We start from the raw sequence: 23995 nt of genomic DNA on the forward strand, positions 1-23995 counted from the left end.
AAATCTCGGGTATTGACCATGAGAGAAAATTCGATAAATTAGAGCCGATACGGAGGCTTACCGACAATCGTTCTTCCCATGCACTATTCGCGAGTGGAACAGGGTGTAGTAACCGAAAGTACCCTCCACCACACATCATTAGGTGGCTTGCGGGGTATGATGTAGATGTAGTTGCTGCTGAGGGGTATTGTGCCGCTTTCGGACTCGATTTTCTGAATAAACATCGCGCAATAGTTGATCTTTTTCAGCATACGGTCGAACATGTTCGAACTTTGTTTCCGTTAGGAGAGAAAACTGCTAGTGAACCTATGTCGCAAGGTGCGCGTGTCACGAAGATAGTAGCAACTGAACTGCGTACACGTACACTAACTGTTAACTGCGCGGAAAACATGCCAATAGTTACAGAAAAATTAATGGGTTTCGGTGTAGGTATGCACTAACTGATGGAGTTACTGACAATGGTAGAACTATCGGCATGCAACGAGTAACTAGCTAAGTTACATTGTAACGTGGGCAGGAGCGTGGTACGCATTTCGGAAAGCCTGTCTGTAAGTACATCTTTATACAGGATGATTGAGGCACTTCGTGTGTTAAATATAAAATGTAACACTTATTTCGATTAGAAGCAAGTTTGTATCATGTAACTGTGTATCTGTAAGTACGAAGTGTGTATTCTTTGTTGATTAAAGTCATTGATTTGTGAAACGAAATTTAAAGTATTGTAATGTATATACGGAAAAAGCTAAATGAAGGGCAAGGAAGTATGCACACCAACACCTGTTATCTTGTTTATCCTAAGTCAAAGGAGCCACTCGGTGTTTGTAATATTGTGTATTTAGAAACTTATATCCACAGAAATGAGTTATAAAGGGCAAATTGAAAACGTGTATATGTATACAATCAAATAGTATTTTACTCCATATGTTCTTGCTCTTGATGTTGTATTCCTAAGTGTAGCTATGTTGGAAATAAGTTATTGTTATCAGACTACTGATGCATGCATATAAGTTTCAGATTCGATATAACATAATTGGATATACAAAATACATGTAAACTTCCGGCTATGAATTATAGGACTGCATTGGTTGAATATTGCAGCATGATCGGAAGGACTGCCAAAAGTGTGCATAGGCAGAAAAAGGGTGAAAGTTTACATAGTGTATTGAATATTCTGTTCCCTTACTGAATTACGTAAACGTATATTTTCAGCAGACAAAACGTAGTTTCCTAATGATCATACAGCGACAAATAGTTTAGATTAACCACATGCAATCGAAACTGTGTACGTAAGCAATATATATATTACAAGATGGACTCCTATCTGCAATATTGTATTTATTCTGAAAGCGACAGAATTTCATTTTTTTGTTATAATACTTGATAGAACAATGTTTTATATGAACCGTTATGTGAAGTGTGTTTGTGTAATGAATTTTCAGAAATTTTTTTTATCGCCGAACACTGTTTGGAAGTGTTATTGATTTTTCATTGAAATATCCCTGTCGGGAAACCTCAATGAAACATGGGGCGTGTGTAACACTTGTATCGATTACTAGTAGGTTTATATTATGTAACTGTGTATCTGTCATTTCGAAGTATGTATTCTTTGTTGATTAAGGAAATTTAAAGGATTCTGGTGTATACATGGAAAACGCTAAATGATGTTTAAAATAATGATTTTTTTTTAATATGAGTGCATTTAGAGGGAAAACGTTGTATGCTGGAAGCTAGTTCATGCTTAGAGCACTTGCATTGTAAAATGTAAAAGATGTAGGGAAGCCCTCCCTAACGGAAGTGGCTCGGTGCGATGTAAAAGGTGATTTTTGGCGGTCGAACTGGGCGGCTACTTGGTGTGAACGGTACGCAGTCAGTGGCTAACCGTTGCACGGTACACATCGACAGTGCCAAGGGAGGCAATCTGAAGCCGTTTGGCAAAGGAATTTTGCCTCCGATGTGGATTTGACTGTTGCATGGTGGTCTCGGCGATAAGGAATGTCTGTAACACATTAAAAATCCGCCATCAAGAAGCAATTGTATAGAGCATTCAAACATCAAGAGTCGTGAGTGCAGTTAGCCGCCACTTCGCTTGCCACCATTACTTCGCCACTGCTCTATCAACCTCATGTACACAGATATGTGTCAGAGCATGGACCACTTAATTTGTGTGAGTGTTCATAATAACAATCAAAGTGCTATAAAACTGTGTCTAGAACCATAACTTTTATCCTGATCATGAACCTATGCAGAATCCGCACTTAAGTGTCTATAAAAGCGAGCATCCTGTTTCAAAAGCACTATTATTGTTTATTTATGTTTGTCAGATGTGCAAGAATTATTAAAAGCGAAGCTAGTTAGAATTTTACTAAAATACTCTCAAGTTATTACAAAGTATCGTTTTGCAATAATCCAGTCCCAGACTATGTAAATGTTAGTATCTCAAATACCTGCTTCATGGGTGACGTAAAAAGGCAAATAAGTTTTACTCATTTGAAACTTAATTCAGCTTTGATTACTATCATGAACCAATTTCTGAAGTTAATTGAGCTCAATGTTGAATAATTTACTTTTAAAAGCAAATACATAATCTATTCCAAGTGAAGCTAAGAATTAAATTTGGTTGATAGAGTTTGACTGGTGATACATTATCAGTTTATGGGTCCCCACTATATTATTCTCATATTAGAAAGATAACTGGAACGTACTGCTACTAAGGAATTCTGACATATATCTTTAAATGGGAGTGTAAACAGTGTTATTGTGATATTATTTGTTTTTTCTTTTATTACTGGTTGTTACATGCCAGTTAAGTTAGAAGTCCCTCCATGTCCAACATTAGTTCAGTGCTTCCCACAGTAACTTCTCAGTACTAAGTCACATAATGATCGTGATTTTAGCTTTTGTTAGTGTGAGTTTGGTACAAATTTTGCTCTCTATGATAACTAGTACGTGCAGTATTGGTAACTACTGCTACCCACAGGTTACATTGCCCTGTGTCCGTTTGTATCCTGTGTGCTATTAAAAGGGAAACTTAATGAAAGTCACTTCAACAACTAATATTCAATTTTGTTACACATATATTTTCAAATTAATGTGTCTAAATGGGCTGGCAACCGTTCGATTTTTCATTCATATATGAATTCACTACTTTCATTAACACCAAAGTTAAAGGCTGTTTAGTTTTTCTATTAATTGCACTAAGTTCAAAATTATATCCCGCTACTCTCTTTCACTAGGAAAACACGCCGTCAACATTTTCAAATCCTCTCAGAGGCTAACATTAGCTTGTGTCACGGCAGGCTAGTGTTATACGTGGCTTTTCCTGTGACAGGACTTGATGTTCGGTGTTTAGGGAAGATTGGCGTGTAACAAGTGTTATAATGTCAAATCAAAAACACCTTCAGCCGTCTGCATTTGCAATTATATTTTATTTATGCTGCCAGTTTCGGCGTTTCGCTTCTCCGTCTTCCCGACCCTGTATGAAGACGATACAATAGTGTGCGCTACACACTAAACGGTGTGGTGTAAAATCAATTACATCCAGCGGTAAAATATAGTATAACTCAAACGAAATTGTACAGTTAGTGATATCATAGTTAAAGATAATTTAAGGAATTATATTATTTAGCTTATGGCTATTACAGACATATCATGAAATTACATATACATATGTACATATTGACACACAAGAAACTTAAGTTTGTCTTTACAACTGAATATCCAGTCCTTCAATCCAGCGCACTGCATCTGGAGTTGCTAGCAGCAAGTCCTCTTTGGCGCCGTGATAGGCTCGAATCCTGCATTCACTGACAATGTGGTGAACAGTCTGGTATGGAGCCCCGCAGTCACAAGCTGGATCAGGCAGCTTCTTCCACTTAAAGAGAGCATCCCTGCATCTCCCATGGCTGGTACGGATTCTGTTGAGAGTAGACCAGGTCTTGCGTGGAAAGTCGAATCCACTTGGAAGTTTAGCACCTGAGAAGATGTTATGCAGGTGCACATCTGTAACTGCTTCCCACCGACCTTTCCATTCTTCAACAGGGAGGTAGCGTTGCTCACGTCCGTAGGTTTAACCTTAAAATACCCTACACGTGCCTCCTGGGTGGTGCTAATTGAGCAACAGTGATAACAGGCAGCCAGACTATCCATAGGATCTCCTGGCAATGACATATCAACTAAATTTAAGGAATAAAACGAGAGAACAGCTGAACATTGTGTGATAAGATGCAGTAAACATTAAACTAAAACCAAATTGTACAGGGTGTCACATCAAAGTCAATGATAAATTTACTGACTTACATGAGAGAACAGTTGTAGCTGTTTGAATATAAACTTGTAAACAAAATATATATTCCGTATAATTGGGTGTCACATATTGAGAAACAACCAGTATTTAATGGTGAGAACCAGTATTTAAACTCCACCATACCTGGTCCCAAGCCCGATTGAGAAAGGAGGAGGGGGAGGAGTAACACCTCGTTAAAAAAACCTTGGATCACCTGGCCTGGGTAATAGTACCCTTGCCAGGGATACAGTGAAGACCTCAACGGCAGCGAAGGCGGAGAAGATAGACTTCGGTACGGCGGAGCTGGCGGAATAGACACTTTTTCTCTTTGGGTACAAAAATAATTCAAGTAGCGACTGAACCCCAGAGGGGCGGCTGTAGACAGCGTCTGACTCATGGTGAGTGGCTGACTTTAGGCTGGGCATCCTACTGCCTATTGGGAAAGTAAGGGGAAACTACGAGTACCACATTAAATTCCCAAGCAGTACATGGTATGTCTCTCCATGTGAAAGATTCTGGAGTTAAAACTTCACCTCATTCGGATCTACAGGAGGGGAACACACTGAGAGTAGATGTATTTGAAAGGAAGAAAGGGACAGTGAAGGGAGGAAAGATAAGGATTGGAACATGGAATGAGAGGACACTACTGCAACCAGGAAAGCTAGAGAATACAAAACAGGAGATGAAAAGGAACAGATTAGATGCCCTCGGTTTGTGTGAAATGAGATGGGGAGACAGAAAGTGGAGATTATAAGCTCTTTTACTCAGGGGAAATCAAGAGTGGTAAAAAAGAAGTCGGAATATTGATAGGGCAAAAGTTGAAAAATAAGGTAATTAAGGTACAATATATTGATGGAAGACTGATGATGATACGACTCAAGCGTAGTTCAAAAGATTTGGTATTAATACAGGTATATATGCCAACCAGACAGCATAGAGATGAGGAAGTGGAAGAATATTATGAGAAAATACAAGAACTCATCGAGAAAGAAAATAGAAATGCCTGCGTTATCATCATGGGGGAATGGAATGCAGTCGTGGGTGAAGGAAGAGATGCATAGGCAATAGGAAAATTTGGATTAGGAATAAGAAATGAGAGAGGTGAACGACTAATTAGTTTCTGTAAAGAAAATTCATTAGCAGTGGGTAACACATTATTTGAACACCACAAAAGGAGACGTTACACATGGATATCAAATTTGAATAGGGGATGATATCAGTTGGTCTACATCCTGATACAAAAAAGGCTCAGGAACTGTTTGAAAAATGCTAAAACTTATCCAGGAGCGGATATAAATTCAGACCACAACCTAGTAACGGGAGAAATACAAGTAAAGTTGAAAAAAGTCTGGAGAGGTAAAGGGAACGACAGACTCAACACAGAGAGACCCAAAGAGGCAGGAAATGCATCAGATTTGTAGAACAGATTTATGTAAAAATGGCAAAGAGGTAGTGTTGATGAAAGTGTTAATGCCAAATGGATAAAAATGAGGGAAGGACTCATGGACTCTGTCAAAGAAGTACTAGGAATTAGAGTATCCCAAAGCACCAGGCAAGAATGGATAACAGAAAACTTGTTGAAAAAGATGGAAGAGCGGACAAAGTGGAAAAGTATAGAAGCTGAAGAAGGCAAAAAGAGATACAGGAAACTGAAGAAGCAAGAGAACCAGAAATGCGATGAAATAGAGAAAATAAACAAAAAGGGAAAGTATGAAATATTGTATAGACTGGCTAGTGAGATAGTTTTTGAACGTAAAAGAAAGAGGCATAACATGGAAATAGAAAGAGCGGATGGTACTCTAGCAGAAGAACCCGTTTTGAACAGGTGGCAAGAATATATTGAGTGTCTGTATAAGGGAGATGAAATGCAAAGCGAAATTAAAGTTGAAGAGGAACAATATGTGCTGGAAGATGGAAAGGGATTTACCATCTTGGAAGCAGAAGTGGAAAAAGGCGCTAAAGGTGATGAAGAATAGGAAGGCATGTGGAATTGATGATTTGCCAGCAGAACTGTTGAAGAGTCTGGAAAACAAGGCAAGAAAAGAAATAGTCTACCTCTGTAATGAGATATATGACAAAGGGGAGTGGCCTGAGGACTTCCTAGCTGTGATACCAAATAGAGAAACACTAAAAAATGTAAAGAGCACCGGACCATCAGTCTAATTTCTCACGCAGCTGCAGTCTTGCTGATTTGAACAGAAGGCTAAATGGCAAGCTGGATAGAGTGATTGCAGAGGAGGAGTTCGTATTTAGAAGAGGAAAATGAACAAGAGATGCTATTGGCCTGTTACGAACTATAGGGGAAAGATATATGGAAAAAGGCAGATAAATCTTTGCTGTTTTTATAGACTTAGAAAAGGCTTTTTAAAAAGTTCAGTGGAACAAGCTGATGGATGTTTTGTAGAGGAAAGGAGTAGATGGGAAAGAGAGACGACTGATACAGAATCTATATTTACACCAGAAAATAAGGATAAGGACTGGAAATGAAATGTCAGAAGGAAGCAACATTGGACGAGGTGTTAGACAAGGTTGTTGCCTTTCCCCTCTGTTGTTTAAAATATATCTTGAAGAGATTATTGCAAAAAGCTTAGATGGGAAAAGAGGAATGTGTATTGGTGGAAAGAGAATAGAATGTATAAGATATGCTGATGACATGGTATTAGTGGCAGAAAGTGAGCGGACAGTGAGTAACATGCTGAAAGATCTGAATGAAGCTTGTGTGGAATATGGGTTCCAAATACACACAGCAAAAACAAAGAACATGGTCATCAGTACAAGACGCAGACTGTCCAATGTTAAAATAGGACAATCCACCATTAGACAAGTAAGCTCATTTAAATGTCTTGGAAGCACAATAAACTGAAGACTTGAAATGTCACCAGGAGGTGAAAACTCGAACTGCCATAGCGAAGGAGGCATTCAACAGAAAGAGGAGACTCTTATGTGGTAAATTAGATAAAGGACTAAGGAAAAGGTTTGGCAAATGTTTGTCTGGAGTGTGGCACTGTATGAGGTATAAACATGGACGCTGAGATGAGAGGATGAAAAAGGTTAGAAGCAGTTGAGATGTGAGATTTGGAGGAGAAGGGAGAGAATAAGCTGGATGGAAAGAGTGAGTAATGAAAGAGTATTGGAAAGGATTGGTGAGAGGTCTGTCTGCTGAAGATTGTAAGAGAAAAGAAAAAGAACTGGTTGAGACATTCATTGAGAAGGGAGTGCTTGCTAGCAGAAGCTTTGGAAGGATTGATTTGTGGGAGAAGACTGAGAGGAAGAAGGAAATACAAGATGATAGACGACAAAAAGGGAAGAGGAAATTATGCAGACCTGAAGAGGATGGTAGAAGACTGGACAGCCTGGAGAACTACCATGTGAAAACCTGCCTTTTGGCAGAACACTGATGATGACCAGTTTTTAATGGTGATCTTAATGCCCGTGAACCAACTGATGCAAAGAAGTCACAGTTATATACTGATGAGTACATGGTAGGTATTTATTTCCATGTTATCATGTAACAGTAAAATGTAAAACCATAGAATATTCCTGGCAGATTTAAATTATGTCCCGTACCGAGACTCGAACTTTGGACCTTTGCCTTTCGCGGGAAAGTGCTCTACCATCTTTCCTTTATTTCGGTATTGTTCGTTGCGTTTGGTCTGGGCGGACGTCACTCGACATCCGTTCAAGTTAATCATTAGTTCGTTTACCAAATTTTTTTCTTACACTCGGCAACCAGTCCTCTGACCAAACACGGTGAGCTATTGTGCCGGCATCTGAGCTACCCAAGCATTACTCTCTCCCCTATCCGCACAGCTTTACTTCTACCAGTACCTCGTCTCCTACCTTCCAAACTTCACAGAAGCTCTCCTGTGACTCTAGCAGAACTAGCACCCATGGAAGAAAAATATTACGGAGACATGGCTTAGTCACAGCCTGGGGATGTTCCCAGGATGAGATTTTCACTCTGCAGCGAAATTTCATATCAGCGCACATTACGTAGCAGAATGGAAATCTCATTCTGGAAACATCCCCAAGGCGGTGGCTAAGCCACGTCTCCGAAATATTCTTTCTTCAAGGAGTGCTAGTTCCGCAAGATTTGCAGGAGACCTTCTGTGTAATTTGGGAGGTAGGACACGAGGTACTGGCAGAAATAAAGCTGTGGAGACAGCTGAGTGAGTCGCCCTTGGGTAGCTCAGATGGTAGAGCACTTGTCAGCGAAAAGGTCCCGAGTTCGAGTCTAGGTCCGGCACACAGTTTTAATCTACCAGGAAATTTCATATCAGCGCACACTTCGCTGCAGAGTAAAATCTCATTACGTATAACCCACATTAACTACCTGTTTCATAGTGTACCACCTACAAATAACTAAGAAAACGAGAATTTAATTTATTTCAGTATAATTTAAAAATCAAAGATTCGTTATGTGCCCTCTATTTAATAGAAGACATTTTAATGAACTAAACTGTGAAGCATTTGTAATATACCATAAGTAATTAATACTATGTACAGAGTGTTAAAATATCAGGTGGAAGAGGTCGTAAGCAACATTATCAAGTGGGAAATCTGCTGGTAGGCAGATTTGTGGCTAGATGGTACAGCAAACTGTAAACTATAACGTAAGTCTAAGAAAAAGAACTGCAACACATATACAGTATATCAGAATCCAAAAACCAAAAACACATAACTCCATGCGGCACTTAGGTCATATACAGGATAAGACAGAGGATAGTGTGACCCACGACCATAAAAAAACACACTGGCAAAGTGGAGCCACAATAAAGAACAAATCCACTTGTCATGTAGTAAATACTAGATCGTGGCGAGGGCATATAAAAATATGAGAGCAAATGTTCGTCGTGAGTATCCATAAATGTGGTGCAGAACCAGATATACAGGGTGAGTCACTAACTATTGCCACCTACAATAACTCCGAAAGTATGATAGGAAGTCATACGTTTTGGGACAAAAGCTGCATGGGACAAAGGGGCCATAATATGACGTTGGTTTTTTGTTGCTAGGTGAGGTCGCGTCAGAGATATGAAGGTCAACTTTTTTTAAATTGGATGCTACAGTTTGGTACTTACCTTCTGATAGCGGCTATCGAGACAAATCCAATAACATAGGTCAAAGAAGGTCACAGAGGTGGCATGAACATCCATTTACAGAAGGTGTTCGAGGAGATAACTATTGGTATCAATGCAGTGCTGCAATCTTCTTATAATGGATTGAGTGGTATTCCTTGTCACATCAGCATTTATCGAAGCACATGCTCTGACAACTCTCTCTCTCAAATATCTACAGGGGTAGATGGAACGTCTTCATAAACAATATCTTATAAGAGTCGCCACAAGAAAATCTCCAGAGGCGTCAAGTCTGGCGAACGAGCCGGCCACGACACAACTCCTCCGCATCCATTCAAACAATTTGAGAATTGTCTCTGCAACTCATTTCTAGCCTTCAGCGAAAAATATACCAAAACCCATCGTGTTGATACCACATTCTGTTTCTTGTTCCTAAAGGTATTTCCTCCAATTACAGACCTAATGTTTCTTGGAGGAATGTGGTGTACTTCCTACCATTAAGATTTCCTTAGGTGAAATAGGGGTCTATAATTGTGTCCTCCAGTATCCCACACCATACATTCACTAAGCACGGTTTTTGGTGCGCAACTTGCAGCAGCAAACGTGGATTTTCAGTTGCCCAATAATGCATGTTATGCAAATTAACATTGCATGGTTCGTGAATGTAACCTCGTCAGTAAATTAAATTAAATTAATAAATGTGTCATCCCTCTGAAACTGAAGCTGAGCCCACCGTCAGATTTCAATGCGACACATAAAATCCGTACCAGTTCATTCTTGGTGGATACTGCTATGGTAAGGATGATATTGATGGCGATGCAGAACATGAACAACACTACTCTGGCTCACGCCAGATTTCCTTGCGATTTGATACGATCTAACACAAGGATCTCGAACCACATTGGCAAGGGTACCAATAAAACTAAACACAGATCAATCGAGAAAACAGGAAGAAGTGGTGTGGAACTATGAAAAAATAAACAAAATATACAATCTGAGTAGTCCATGTGCAAGATATGCAACATCAAGGAAGGTGTGAGCTCAGGAGCGCCGTGGTCCAGTGGTTAGCGTGAGCAGCTACGAGATGAGAGGTCCATGGTTCAAGTCTTCCCTCGGGTGAAAATTTCACTTTCTCTATTTTTGCAAAGTTATGATCTGTCCGTTCGTTCATTGACGTCTCTGTTCACTGTAATAAATTTAGTGTCTGTGTTTTGTGACCGCACCGCAAAACTGCGCGATTAGTAGACGAAAGGACGTGCCTCTCCAATGGGAACCGAAAACATTTGATCGCAAGGTCATAGGTCAACCGATTCCTCCACAGGAAAACACGTCTGATATATTCTATACAACACTGGTGACGGCATGTGCGTCACATGACAGGAATATGTTGTCGACCCACCTAACTTGTACACTTGGCGAATGGGTAAAATGATTCTTCTACCTCGCCCGATTTAGGTTTTCTTGTGGATGTGATAATCACTCCCAAAAAAGTGATGAAAACATAAGCGTTTGTCACATAAACTGAAAAAAAAAGTTAAAACTTTTCACCCGGGGGAAGGCTTGAACCACGGACCTCTCGGTCCGCAGCTGCTCAAGCTAACCAAAAGACCACGGCACAAGTGAGCTTGCTCTTTCCTTTTGTTGCCTATCTTGCGCATGGACTACTCAGTTTGTATATTTTGCTTATTTTTTCATAGTTCCATATAACTTCTTCCTGTTTTCTCGATTTATCTGTGTTCAGTTTTACAAGGTCTATCCACTGTGCCAACTTATAACTAAATCTGAGGGGGGTGCGATGGGGAGGTTCCTTGTAAGAAAAACATAAATGTCGTGCTATAACATGAATAGTACAACTGCACTGTTTTAGAGAAGCCTAGAAAGAATACATTAATAGACCCTATACATATAAGAAATATGTACGGAGAAATGTCCCTGTATATAATGAAGACCATTAAAACAATGTCGTGCCCAGCGTAGTAAGCGAAATTGCTAGCGAGACGTACAACAATTATAACTTAAAACTATGTATCCTCTGTGAAGTGATTTCCCATATATTTAGTACACGTGGAAGCTTTGGCAACATAATTATTAAGTCATAGCCGGTAAACTATATTAACGTTTGCTAATACATAGCGACACACGGACACAAAGTAGAGCCTTACTGTAATTAGCAATGAACTAAACGATAAGACAAGCGAAACTTCCAATACGTTGTACATTAGTCACCAACTATAACTGGGAGTCCCAACCTCTGTATTTTATACAGCCCGATCTTGAAAGAAAGAAACGAGTTGCACAAGCAACCAACAGTGGTCATGGTATAGAAGCAACATATGTGAATGAATGCCTAACACGCTGACATGATTCCGAAAGGGAAGATTACGAAAGAAAGTGCATCCATATGCAAATGAAAACAACCAATATAAATATGATAACTTTGTTAGAAAGCACTAGTAATAAATAAGCCGCTACAGTGTAAATAGATTAAACCAGTAATGAAATTCGTGTCATAAAAAAGTAAAACGATTAACACATCACAGTGTTGTCTACACAAAAAAGTGCTAATTCTGCTAGTTCTGAAGAACGTTTTTTGAAATATTTCCAGATTATCTGCAAAGGTTTGAGATCAGAGTGGCGTGGTAGGAGTGTCAGAACACCATATTCGTTACACTTTAACACAGCATCTGATTGATATGCGGGGGTGGTTCATTACAATGCACGATTCAGAAAACCTCCTGTCTTGTTGATTGATTCAAAACTGATTTCATTCTGAACGAACGATTCATTTATGTCCTTTTACGATTAGCGATAGTGGGTCTGAATCTGTCTGGGCAATATAATGCGATGCCTCATGAATAACTGCAGTACTACCAGCTGAGACGTTAAGAACCAGTTTTCCTTCTAACCATTTATGACAACCATACCCATTTATATCGTCGTGAGAATCTTGGCCTTTAGTTTCTGAATCATAAATTAACGTTGTTCCCCCAGGGCGAACAACACTAGTTCTTTGGCCTGTACGGCTATTAGTCATAACAATCTGAAGGTCTTGATGCCGCTAGCACTTTCTCATTATATAAGGTGTACGCACCCACGTGCCGTTCGTGAATACCACTGGCTTACTTTTCCCCCGTTTCGTAACTTCTGATCGCTCTCATGTATTCCGCATGCTTTGGAACAATATCTAAATGTCTGTTTTCTGTGGTTCTCTCATTTTTACATTTTCTGAAACGAAATATCTGTTTCAAAATTTTCGAGTATGTTCCCTCTCACCCCCCCCCCCACCCCCCACCCCCGCCCCAAGATAATTTATACCACTTTATGAAACTATAAGCAGCTGTCTCAGTCTTCGGAGTTCCTTCTTCTGCTCATGAAACTCTAAAAAAGTTTTTCATAAAAATTATGTATCGAAGTCACAGAGACAAACTACTTTCCTAGAGCGTCTTTGTTTTCTATGAGTCTTCACTTTTTCCTCAGTTTCTTCCGCTTTCTTTAAGTCTTTGAAAATATATTTTACTGTTCTTTAGGACTCCCCTACCAGTTTCACCGTCCGCGAGGTTCCATTCTCTAGAGATGTAATTACCTGTTTGTGCTTTCTCATTTTGGCAAAATCGTACAACTTTTAATGTAAGCTCCTGTCCACTTTCACTACATCATTCGCTGTTTTCCACTCTCGTGGGCAGCCACCATGACGGATCAAACTGCATTGCAAAACTGACGATATTTCACGAGGACACGAACCATCTGTTAGTGCATGCACAAATAACCTGAAAGCTTTCACAGTGCGCTGTATTTGTTTACCGAAACGTCACCGCGTGTTTCCAAGAACCGCCACGCGAGGCCAGGTGCGATAACATTATGGTCGGTTAGCGCTTGAGAACTCGTGCGTTTGCTCTCCTTCCTACACTGACATAGTCTGGTTGTACCCGGCAGAAGACTCAAGCGACGAGTTTTCGATTAGATGGACAGCGGCAGAGATCCGAGCATACGGAGACAGCGAGTTAGAAGATGTCATAGGACCTCCTGGCGAGTTTAAAGCAAGCTGATCTCTGGGCTACAGTAGGTTGTGTAACAGTTCTCCTGTCTTCGGCGCAGATGTCGATCAGGGATAATATTAACGTGAGTGTATTCTTTTTCCACGTTCCAGTCGAGGACGGAATATGAACGAATGACTAACTCGTATGAAGTACCCTCTACCATTTACGCGTGTATCGACTCGTGGTACACCTTGTGTTTAGTTTGCTTTGGTTTTCCTTTTCTTCCCCTGACATGTTTGTCTGATATGTTGTTTGTCATTAAGTGACTGCTTGGTTGTCAAAAACAGCTGTACCATAATTCCTATCGCCCTTAACTCCAATAGAAAAGGTACGATATGCAACAATGTCTCTGTCATAATAGGCCTCCAATCCTTCAAGAGGCTTATCACTACCTCTCACAATAGCAATTGTTAGCCAACTACTACCCGTAACAACCTCTGTAGTTGTACAGGAAAAATTAATCTTGGCTCCAACGAAAGTAATTGGACCACTCAGTAACTCTACTTGTGCTACATTATTTGGAGTCATTGAAAAAGTGTCCACTATCTTGTTAACAGGCATTCTTCATCTTCTTGTATATCTTCTCCTCCTGTACGGCATGGCTGTGTGCTCCGTGCGGCTGCCTCGAGTGAAATGAGCGTGCTGCTGCCTGCATGGCGGATGTACGTCACTGATAAGATGGGCGCGGCAGGAAGTAGAGCGCTCGAAAAGCGCAATGGCGGCGCCGGAAGTGCCTTTTTTCGGCGGATCGCCCTTACTTAGAACTATGGGCGATCCGCCGAGCCCTGTCGGCGGCTGAGCGAAACTCGTTCAAGGTCACCCGCCAATATGGCGGCGCACACAGCCATCAATGAGCTTCTTTAAGTCCTCCGTTTCAACACTCTGCTATCGATATCTGCGTTTTGCTTCCGGGACACTGCTATGGAGGAAGTGAGATCTTTGACCGGTGGTGACTCTGTGTGGTGGCGCGGAAGTAGGGGGCTGCGCTCAGAGAGAGTGTGGTGGACATGGGAGGGCAGTGTGGCTCGCAAGCGCGGACCAGGAATGGTCGGTTGTACTGTTTCTCCACGTGATGTATGTCGGCTGTGTGTAACGAGCGGGTCGAGTTGACGGAAGAGCTCTCCGCGGGTTGCTTGTATACACAATGGACCCACGAGTAGTTGCTGTTCATTTCACCTTGGTGGGACGTTGACAAGCTTCTTTAAGTCCTCCGTTTCAACACTGGAGTTTAAAAAGGAGACACCTAACATGAAGCAGCGGTCCCTACCCGTCAACGTTGCAGACAAGACGTGAACTCCAGTTACAGAGCGTGTTGTCGCGTGATCGTGGCGTGTTGGGTACACTGGCGACGCGTGCGCGGCCGGATGTGTGGATCCTTGCCCTCGGAGGTCGTGTACTGCTTGTTCGAGCATAACTGCAAGTTAAGTTAGTTGAAGGTTTCATCATTAAGTAATAACTTTGCGTAACCAGTGTCTCTTCTGCCTTGTGGCCTAAGGCGATCGGGTTTCCTGTCCCCAGCACCGGTGTAATTGAAGACAGTGATCTTTCCTCCTCCTCTAGTTACTGCCCGATGGGAGGTGTAGTTTTGGCAGTTTAATTGTTTCGCTATTCTGTCGTGGGTTATGAGTAAATTCATGCTTCTTGTTGGTTGATCATGTGGTCGCTCATGCAGGACTGTGTGGTGTAACGTTTCCTTGCACGTGGTTAGCTCTAATTCTTTCAGCAAGTTAAGCCATCTTATTACAAGTTTTCGCTGGCTGAAAGTCAATACAGTGACCAGCCTGAGAGTGGCAATTGTGTTTACGGGCGTATTTAAATTGGTCAGTATTCTGCCTAGCCTGACCATCCCTGAGTGAGTGATTTGTGACCGCCTTCCACGGGTCCGTCATATCTGTTATGTTCTAATCATATCCCAGGACACTTTGGTTTAAAAACCTTTTAAATTCCTCCATTGCTTTATTGCCATTAATCGTGTGTTTGCTGAGACATTTGATTTTTTTTTAACGGCGGTGTCGGTAGCTTCACTACCTCACCGTACTTTATTAACTAAGTTCTGTATTCACGTTAGTAGCCTGTTTACTAATGTTGTTTAAATTTTTAGACTGTTGTATTGCTATAAATTACTTGATTGCCATTAGCGGCGTGTTTTGAAAGGCTGTTATTGCCGTACTGCTAGCTTGTGTGTTTTTTTGAAACAGAAATTTTTAAATTGTGGTATTGCTATAAATTACTTGATTGCCGTTAGCGGCGTGTTTTGAAAGGTTGTTTATTGCCGTACTACTAGCTTCTGTGCTTTTTTTAAAACATAATTTTTTTTTTAAATTGTGGTATTGCTATAAATTACTTGGTTGCCGTTCTTAAACTGTTGCAGTGCTGTAAATATCTTGATTGCCGTTAGCGGCGTGTTTAAAAGGCTGTTTATTGCCGTACGGCTAGTTTCTATAAGAAATGAATAAAACATTTGTGTGTGAAAATCTCAGCTCGGCAGTAAACTACTAGAAATTTGGCCCCGCTTCCCAACTTGTGGTGTGGCTTGTAGTAACCGTAACCACTGTGTGTGTCAACCATGTTATACAGAGTACGGTCCCTATCTGATTCACATTGGCCTTAGAGTAATACCATATACAGATATAGCCAGTTCTGAACCATTTTATTGGAAAAGAACTACGTTTTATTGATAATGAAAGGCAGAAAAATCACACATCAGTTACTTTCTGAGGAAAAGCACTTAACGGCACAGACGTTTTGAAACTTGACTATAACATCTACCTGTATTGAATTATTGAAATCATTCCACACGAGAATGTTAATAGCGAAGGATATAAATAGTAGTCTTATGCGTTCATTTTTTAAAATAAGATTCAGTAAGGCACTGCTTTCGTTGTAATGCAATGATGTCGTAATGTCGCTCTTTAGCTGAGCACGCTAATGTGCCGCTTTCGACGAGGGTAGGCGTGCCCTGGGTCGAATCCGCTCAGCGGATTAACAACGAGAGCTGAATTCCACTAATTCCGTCCCAGGGGGTGTGGGATTGCGACAGGAAGGGCATCCAGCAACCCTCCGACACCAATATCGACAAATCCATAGTAACACGGCTGACCCCACCTTGGAGTGGGACAAAGGCCCAAAAGGAAATTATGAACTGCATACCAATTTCCACCAGTAAATGTGAGAGGAGGTTTTCATAAATGAAACTTGTTTTAACCTTATTAAGAGTTTCATTGCACTTGAAGACTGTTGGTCAGCTTGACATTAATCAAACTGGTAGGATCGCCCACACAACTGTTCAATCCAAATCTTAACGCGGAGACCAGGTTTCTGAAAGAAAGACAGCTGACTACAGACGACAAAACTAAGAAGCAAAAACAGGAAAATAAGAAGCAAAAGCAGAAGAAATATGATAGCAGTATTCTGGAGCCGATCTGGGGCCTGCTTTAAGCAACGAGGTTCATCTGCAAAGCACCTGTTAAAGTTAATTCTCGGTATTATATATACATTTGTATTATTTGTTTATTTTAAGATGCGTGTTGAAAGTATATTACCTTTTCTTGTAGCAGTAATTTGCAAACGTCAGACATTAGCTACAAGTAACTCGGAGTGCCAATTAATATTTCTCCAGAAAATTAATACTGGACATAGCTAACCAGAAACCATCTCGGAATTACTGAAACAAGCAACAAATAATTGCTTTTAATTCGAATCATCTTAAAATGAATTCTTATGAACAGAAAATAAATGGTCTTCGAACTGTACGCAAGAAAATTCGAACAGCAGATAACAAAAAAGAAAAATAAGTGATAATGTGCTTCCGTTTAAACTTATGCGTGCATACAGTTTATCGATTTTGGGAATCGGGGGTACTGACAATGTTTACGTGTTATCGACATTGATGCCGGAAAGTTATCGGTCCCAGGTATTCCAAGACTTCCGAGAATGTTTTTATTTCAAGTTTGAAGTCGGATGACAAATTAAAAGAGAGCTATTTTCGTGTGATTTAACTGCATCAAACTATTTAGGATTTTTCCCTTCATTTGTACTGTAAAAACCTGATTCTTGCCAAATTTCGTGATTCTAGGTCAACGGGAGTTACCATATAGAATATAGATTTTGAGTATCAACGTAGCCTATGTGACACAAATGTGATTGTATTTACTTAGAAGCTCGAAAAATTTTGCACCGCCAAGAGAACATTAACCTAAGTGCGTGACATAAATTCGAACTTGATACGTCCAAGTGATCCACAGAAAATTAGTCTTAACAAACGAACACACAGAAAGACAGGCGGCTGAAAAAAAAGACAAAAATTTTTTTTGTTGTATAATTAGAAATTAACAATTTTCAATTTTTTTTCTCTTTGTTAGTATATGGAATCCTGTTCCTCGTCAAATTTTATGGTTCTAGGTCAACGGAACCGGCATATAGTGTTTGAAGAGTGTGTTTTCCAATATCAAAATACGTGATGTAAATGGCCGTGTCTTTTGACTATATTGACATAGACATTTAAAATTTTTACACCGCCAAGAGACTATACATCTTAAAACGTGATATTAATTTGAACTGTTGGCGTCCACTCGTTCCTGAGAAGAATGGTTCTTAATAGACAGGCAGACGGACAGCAATGGATTCCGTTTTTACGCTTTGGGGCACGGAATCCTAAAAATGACAACGAATTCTATGTAACTACTATTTAGCGCACTCTCACGCCATCTGAAAATGAAACAGTAATTCCCATGCATAGTTCGCGATAAATCTAGCGTCTTTCGCACAGTTTTGGGACTATCCCGCATGAATTATTGCTGACTTTAAGATCCTCTCTCATCTTTCTCATTTCGGATCACGGAAATTTATCTTTATTTCACTCGTGTTCGAAATCGAGCACTACCTCGACGTTTATTTACGGCGCGACCGAAATTGAAGAAATCCCTCGCGAAAAGAATTTCGGACTGCTCAGCGCAGTCGCCGTAACTGGAGCCCAGTACGTCGCGGGACGACGCGATGTCATATTAATCTGAGACCCTCTCGCGACCGCCATACCGGAAGAAATCGATACGCTCCTCCCTCACTTGCGCTGAACTGGTGACCTTTCTCCCCGTAGTGAAAAGCCTCTTCACCGCGCGGTGGAAAAAAGGGGAGGGTGTGGGGGGAGGGAAGTGGAGGAGGGATGGAGTGGGGAGCGAGCGGCCCGAAAGTGGTTGGGGAGGGGGAAGGACGGGGTGGCGAGAGTGATGGTGGAACAGCCGCTCAGTGTCGCGTATTGAATTACGGGGTTATTCTTGCTGCGCACTACGCTTTCTCCATTTCCTTTTCGTGATTAGACGCAGGTTCCAAGGATCCAATGCTGAAGTTTACCTCCTCCGTCCCGAAAGCACCGTAGTGGCAGGGTAAGCCTTGCTTCTTCAGTCGTACTTCTAAGATTTCATGTTACGTAGTCCACAGTGATCCAGCTCGTACAATGTTTCATAGGTTTCACTGTGCTGGTAAACTTGAACGAAATAATGGCAGCAATTTGCTTTAATGTGGTCAGTGTTGTTTAATACGTTAATTGTAAGAACTTTAATTCAACTGTCAAAACATTAATCCGAATGCTGAATTGTGATGAAACTGAAATGCCTAGGCTAGCAGGACAGAGCGCATTATGTTGTGGAAAGGGGCCAACATGACTTCCTGTCAGCTGCACTCAACTTACAAACTTTATTTATCAACACACAATATTCCAACAAGGATGTAAAACACTCAAAACTTTTATTGACCTCCTATGATTAACTTTAGATCGGCTGAAGACCACATTCAAAATACAAGCCACAAAGCTTAAAAAAATTGAAATACAAGGTTGTTCTGAAGGTTTCACCCAAGAATATTTTCTAAATCTTCAATGTAATTGGCTGAAGGGCTTAGCAATTTAATTTTAATGGCACAAGGCTGGAGGTCACATATGAGGCGTTTCAATCAAAAGACAAAAGGCCTTCAAATGGTTCTGAGCACTATGGGACTTAACATCTGAGGTCGTCAGTCCCCTCGAACTTAGAACTACTTAGTCCCTAACTAACCTAAGGACATCACACAACATCCATGCCCGAGACAGGATTTCAACCTGCGACTGTAGTAGTCACGTGGTTCCAAACTGAAGCGCTAGAACTGCTCGGTCACAGAGGCTGGCAAGATGAACTTATCTTAAAACATTTCACGTAAAACAAAGAATAAAAATCGCATGCCTTAAGGGCAAGACAAGGACATTATTTTGAGAGATATTAATCCTCAGCTGAAGGCCACATATGAACAAAATATGTTTAACAGTTTAAGGCCTAGAAAGAGTTTCAATCAAAAGGTCAGAAGGCTTTGTCTTAAAACCTCTAAAGTAAAATTCGGCTGGAGGCCCCATATGAAAATATAACAATCTCACGACTTAAGGACAAGGCAAGAACGTTAATTTAAGAGATATTGGTACTCGGCTGAGAGCCACATATCAACCAAATAACTAAAATCCAAACAGGGAAATTACTACAAGGAGCGGTGCTCAGACTATTTCAAGGGTCTGCCTGGCATTGTAACACAAACGGCCGTTTAGGTGAGACAGGCAGCCTGTCCAGCGACTTCATAATCTGGAAGCAACCCAACTGACAGACAGCCGACCGACCAATCAACCAAATCAGTTCCGCTCCATGCAACCATCAAAACTTCAAAAAGATTTCAGTACACGACACACAGAATAGGAAACTACTCTGCCTAAAATTTCGTCAACAACCAGGGCAGGTAACTGGAACGTCAAAGGCCACAAGGCAGAAGATACCGCTAGTGAGATTCAATAACAGGGAACAAACTAAGTTAATTTAAATTTCACAGGAAGATGGCTGGAATCTTTGGCGATTTTAATACACACACATTATTGCTCGCGGAAATGTCGCAAAAGTGCCAGCCAGGGACAAATGAAGAGATGTGGACAGTTGTGGTTCGTTAGTAAGTTAAGTGAGGACCCAACTTTCATGTCCAAGATCGGTGGGCGACGAACTTCGTGGCACTCGCAAGCAGCACCTCACACTCCAACCGCAAGTGCACGCCGCCACTGGCTCCAGCCCGACTCCACGCGACAGGGGCTTGCTTGCTGCTCCATGCCAACCGACAAACTGGATTGTCCGTCGGTCCGTGACTGCTGCTCCGTCGCGACTGCACTGCTGGTGCGTCTCCCACTCACTCACTACCTGACACACGACGACCCGGAAATACTATCGGTCGCTCCAGAGATGGTACGACAGTGCACTTATCGATACTCGCTGCTGCTGCCACTGACAGGCAACTCAGTCAGGAAGTTAGTGACGCCGGTAAATGGAATAAGAAAACGAGGTGACACTACCATAATAGAAGATGACAAACAATTAATGGATGAACACGAGCCTTGCACGGCTGAGAAACATTTGTATTTTGATAGAGTAAAATACGCCCCAAATGCGTGTTGAGAGGCTCAGCGCTCCAGATAATACACTATTGCTTGTAAAAAGTTAAACAATCAAAGCAATGGTCTGCAACACGATACGAGGTCTTTTAGAACATCGGGAGCATAATAAGTGATTTAAATGACAGAGAGGTGGCGAGGACGTAGGCTCAACAGCGTCCTCTTTTGTGATACTGGAAAGGTCAATACTGCGCAACGCTTAGTCTGTGTAAACCGTCAAACGAAGTGGAAACACGTAACCAAGTGCCAGTTGGCCTCACCGACATCGCAGGGTGTAATACTGGCATGTGAGTGCCTTTGAACTGTGCAGGATTATTGCTGTTCAGGAGGCTAATCTGTCGTTGACATTAAGGCTCGTACAGGCATACTGCTTCAACAGTGAAGCGAATGTGAAACCACTGAAGAGGGTCGCACACAGCGTCGCCAGGGTACTGGAAGACACATGTCACCATAGCGTGAGGTGACAGCCATCTGGTCCACTTTCGCCCACACTGTTACGCAACATTGGAGCACTAGAAATGCAACGCCCATGCGCCTTCGACGTCGTCTTCTACGGGTTGGAGTGACAGCAAGCTTGCCATTCCGTCGGCTTAAACTGACCAGACCCCACCACAGCAGCAGACAGCAACGAGCTTGTGAACGCCGACACTGGCGCGCTGAGTGGCTAAATGTAGCGTTTCTGAATGGGTCCTGTTTCAACTTGTCGTAAAATGACAGCTGCATATGCGTTTAACGCCACCATGGACGCAATAGGACACACTGTATGCTATAGCGGACTAACGCCAAGTGTGATGGTTTGGGACGCCACTGCCGGCCGGGGTGGCTGAGCGGTTCTAGGCGCTTCAGTCTGGAACCGCGCGACCGCTACGGTCGCAGGTTCGAATCCTGCCTCGGGCATGGATGTGTGTGATGTCCTTACCACAGAAAAGTACCGTGAAGTAGTTGCAGTCGAGCAAAGATACGACGAGAGGGGATATATCGATATGTGCTGCTAGCGCCGGTCACGGTCAGACAAGGCGGCAACTCAGTGACAGTAGTATTTTAAATTAACGTAATGAGGTGCAAGTACGTTAAAAAGAGGCTGTAAAGTAGATTATGGCGGGAACACGAGCCACGCACCGCCCGGTGATCACTTCTTTTGGTCTTGATGTTTCACTTTTCCTAAACGGTAATGTATATATCTGGATGCACGAATTGAAACCTGATAATAAGACCAAGGCATCAAGTTCTGGGCTTAAGGTGAACGTTTATTCTGAATAAAAGAAACTGGTATCGTGGTACACTAAAGCGCTAAAGAAAATTGTATGGGCATACGTATTCAAATACAGAGATATGTAAACAGGCAGAATACGACGCTGTGGTCGGCAACGCCTGCATAACTGTCTAGAGCAGTTGTTAGATCGGTTACTGCTGGTACAATGGCAGGTTATCCAGATTTAAACAAGTTCCAACGTTATGTTTTATCGGCGCACGAGCGATGGGACACAGCATCACCGAGGTAGGGATGAAGTGGTGATTTTCCCGTAAGACCATTTCATAAGTGTACCCTGAATGTCAGGAATTCAGTAAAACATAATATCTTCGATATCGCTGGGGAAAGGATCCTGCAAGAACCGGACCAACGACGACTGAAAAGAATCGTTCAACGTGACAGAAGTGTAAGCCATCCGCAAATTGATGCAGATTTCAATGCTGGGCCATCAACAAGTGTCAGTGTGCGAACCATCCTTCGAAATATCATCGATATGGGCTTTTGGAGCCGAAGATCCACTCATGTACATTTGATGGCTGTACGTTAGTAATTTATACGCCTCGTCTGGGCCCAGCATCACCGACATTTCTCTTGCTCATGACTGGAAACAAGTTGTCTCGTTGGACGATTCTCGATTCATATTGTATCGAGTGGATGGACGTGTACAGGTCTGGAGACAACCTCATGAATCCATGGACCTTGAATGTCAACAGGGGATTTTTCAAGCTGGTTGAGGTTCTGTAATGACGTGGGGCGTGTACAGATGGACTGATTTGGGAACCCTGATACTTTTAGATAGACTGGCTGTAGACACGTACATAAGCATCATGTCTGATCACCAGCATTCATTCATGTCCACTGTGCATTTCGACGAACTTGGGCAGCTCCAGCACGGCAATGCGACACCCCACGCGTCCAGGATTGATAGAATAACTCCAGGAACACTCTTCTGAATTTAAACACTTCCTTTGGCCACAAACTCCCCAGACATGAACATTAGTGAGTATATCTGGGATGCCTTGCAACGTGCTGTTCAGAAGAGACCTATGCTACCTCATACTCTTACGGATTTGTGGACAGCCCTGCAGGATTCATGGCGTCAGTTCGATCTAGCACAACTTAGTCGAGCCCATGCCACGTCGTATGGCGGCAGTTCTGAGAGATCGCGGGGGCTCTACACGATATAAGCCTGGTGTACCAGTTTCTTTGGCTCTTCAGTGTAGTAGACTGTCACAAGGAGGTGCTTCCCACTGTAAAGTTAGTAAGGGCATGTTATGAATAAGTATTTGTGAAAATAGGATTATAAGCCCAAATCTGTCTAGTGTGCTATGGCACTGTATACAGTTAGTACACTGGAGTGTAACACTTAAGGACGAAATAAGCTTTCGCATCACAGATCGGTGAAACTTGGGCCATACATAGAGAAAACTGCTGTCGTGTAGTACTAAAGGTAATTGAAAGAATTATACAATGTAACGAGAAGATAGGACTCTTTCAATCAAAGATAATAATACCAGTGATATGAGAGCGGTTCATGGTGGTTTCCTGGACATTACTATCGGCGGGATATGACTCCTAACAGATTGTGTGATTACCACCGAGCGTAGTGGGTGGTCTGCAACGTGCTCCCAAGCTCGTCACAAGGGTGGTTTTGAGTTCCCTTGTGGTAGGGCGTTCCATTCCTCGACCGGCGGGGTGACAACTGCCGAATGGGCGATACTGCATTTGGAAGTTCTGCAGTAATTCTTCTCAATGCATGCAATACGTACTCTGTGGTATTTAATTCGGGGGATAGGAAGGCCACTTCATTCACCGAATATCCTCCAAGAGCGCCTTCACCCGTGATGTTTGATACGATCGCGCATTGTGATCCATAAAAATGAGGGCAGGGCAGAATAT

This window comes from Schistocerca americana, chromosome 8 (assembly GCF_021461395.2).
Source record: "Schistocerca americana isolate TAMUIC-IGC-003095 chromosome 8, iqSchAmer2.1, whole genome shotgun sequence".
NCBI lineage: Eukaryota > Metazoa > Arthropoda > Insecta > Orthoptera > Acrididae > Schistocerca > Schistocerca americana.